Raw genomic sequence first — 2985 nt, forward strand, 5'->3', positions numbered from 1 at the left:
AAAGTGTCTTTTGACCTAAATGTCCATTAAAATAAATAATATTACATTTAGAAATTGAAATGAAAAATTAATTTGGTGGTACCTAAAGTAAATAACTAAAATTATGGGTTAATGTGGGATTAAGTGAACAATTAGATTATTATATGATTAAGTGACTAAGTGGACCACTAAGGGAATTAATTAAACACATAGTGGGACATGTGTACACTTAATAGGCAGCTGAATACTTCATCTTCTCCATTTCCATAAAACCAGCCGAAATGAAGAGGTGAAGAATTCCACCATTGACGTTTTCTTCAAGCTCCATGCACCTCCCCATTTTCAACTCCAATCCCTTAAGTGGCTTCATGAAAGTTTGTCTACACATCACAAGGAAGATATTGATACCAAATTTGAGAAGTTTGGTGAAGGTTTAGCAAGTTACAATCAAAGGTAAGTTTACACTTTTGAGAATTCCTTTATTAAACTTTATGTTCATGTTATGGGTGTTAGTTTTGTGAAGGAAATTTTAAAGTTTAAATAGTTATTCAGATAGCCATTTTTGGACAGCCATGGGGTCACGCATTTAATGATTTATTATGTATATAACTGATGAGAAATAATGTTGATCATGGTGATTTAATATCCTAGTGAATTATTTCACATATATATGGTGATTTATGCACTTGGATGGGAATTGGTAAATTGTAGGGCACTTTGATGTTGAAGGACAATTTTCGCCAGCTTGGGAAAACTTGAGTAAATGTATGTATTCATGGAAGTGTAGGCAGAATATTGACCTAGAAGGATTGATGGATATGTATGTAAATTGATATTGTAAAGTGTATGTAAGATTTGTAATGGTTAGGTGTGTATGTAATGGTACTTAGAATTTGTAAATGTGAATTATATTTGGTGTGTTGAGGGTAATTGTAATCTGCCCAAAGTAATGTTAATGTAAAGTAGAATATGCTTTTGGTATTGTACCAAAACAGATTGGTAGGGAAGTGAACAAATTGCAAGGTAAATGTGTGTGATTTATGTGTGTTAAGCAAAGTAACCAAAGGCAGTGTACATTTTAGCCAATAAGTTTAAATGTGTAACCTCAATTGGTATGAGACCAATTGGAGGTGGAACTAGGCACAAAATGTGCCAACTTTCATTGAGAAAACATACCAAAATTCTGCTTGCAAGGTGACCTAAGAAAATGACCAATTCGGATTAGGTGCAATTAGGACCTGAAAAATGACCAATTGGGCAGCAGTGAGTGTTTAGGCCATAACTCACTCAAACCAGGTCCAATTGACCTGAAATTTTGACCAAGAATAGTTAAGACCCATAACTACAAGTCTTATGAAGACACCAAAGCCCAGAAATGACCATAAGCAAGTCAAACAACTTGCACAAGTTCGGGTCCAAAAACTGGCCGAACCAGAGTTGACCAAATTAACCTAAAATTGACCTAATTTGATACCAATTGACCAGCAATAGTGTAATGACCATAACTTGGTCTACTTAACTCGGATTGACCTAAAATTTTGCACCGCGGTCCATAAGACCTAGATCTACAAGTTTGTAGTTTCGACCGAGACCCGAAAACCGAGGGAACTAGATCGTCCGGCTAGGTCAAACCAGTGTCCCGGAATCCAGCAATTTGCATTAAAATGCACTAAACAAAAAAATGACTTTGGTAAAATGTACCAAACCTAAAACCCTATCGAATGTGACATATTAAGGACACTAAAACCTAATTTACCTAAAACGCAACGAGGGTCGGTATATTAGGTGATTAAATGAATAATTGAGTTCAGTGCATCATTTACCAAACACCATCGATAGAGACAATTTAATTTGGTACTGAAACACTTCGAACTGTGTTTCTCAGTTAACAAGGACTCAGCAAAAGGGAAAGAAATACTGAGTCAAGACCAGGAGACAGTCATCAGAGGTTTGTGCACAATAACTATTTCTCTTGAATTTTTCAATTGAAATAAATATTGACTATTTGTATATTATTGTTTTAAATTGTGGAAATGTGTTTGATGGACACTTATGGATTGAAAAACATTGTGAATGGTTTGAAACTGTGAAAAATTGTTTGAATGATATTGATGGATACATATTGATTGAAAAGCACTGTAAATGGTTTTTGTGGAAATTGAAGTGAATTACGAATTGTGTTGCCATTTTGTGAATGAAATTATAACTTTGGAAATTTATTGGATTCTTATGGATCATTTGAATAAAATGTTTGGAATTGTTTTGACTCACAATTGGCATGACACTGATATTATGTTCCTCCTCCATTAATGGGGTGAATGTGATTATTCCTCCCTCTTTGACTTATCAGTCTGGGGTGAGTATGATTATGTTCCTCCCTCTTTGACTTCGACCCGAGGTGAGTATAGATGAGTACTCATTAGATAGCTAGCTTCCTCCCTCATTGATTTCGATTATTGGGGTGAGTATGTCTTGTCGTGGTGTACAACACGGCATATATGGAAAAAAATTGTGTCATGACCTAAATTGTGTTATTGATTGGCAACATTATATTATTCAGTTATTTGATCAAATTGTGTCATTGATTGGAAAAAAAAAACTGTGTTATTCAGTAATTTGATCAAATTGTGTATGAATTGGCAATACGGTATTCTTAAACTATTTGACTAAATTGTGTTATTATGAATTTTGATAATTTGTGAATTGGAGTTTAAATTCCTTATGACATTCATTGTCTTGAATTTAACTATGGTTTTAAGTATCCACTATTAATATGATTTATGAATTGTGATTTAAAATTTGTATTTGGTTAATGTTGTGCACCACTGAGACATTTCCTCAGCGATAGCTTTTTATTGCTGTCGCAGGTAGAGAGACAGACAGGGCAGCAGACTAGGCTGCTAGTACCGCCAGCGAGAGATTTTTGGGTATAGTGAGTATACCACATGTGGCATTTTGTACTGTAATGTATATTCACTGTATGTATATTTTGTTCTTGGTTTTGAG

Source organism: Hevea brasiliensis, chromosome 8, assembly GCF_030052815.1.
Source record: "Hevea brasiliensis isolate MT/VB/25A 57/8 chromosome 8, ASM3005281v1, whole genome shotgun sequence".
Taxonomy (NCBI): domain Eukaryota; kingdom Viridiplantae; phylum Streptophyta; class Magnoliopsida; order Malpighiales; family Euphorbiaceae; genus Hevea; species Hevea brasiliensis.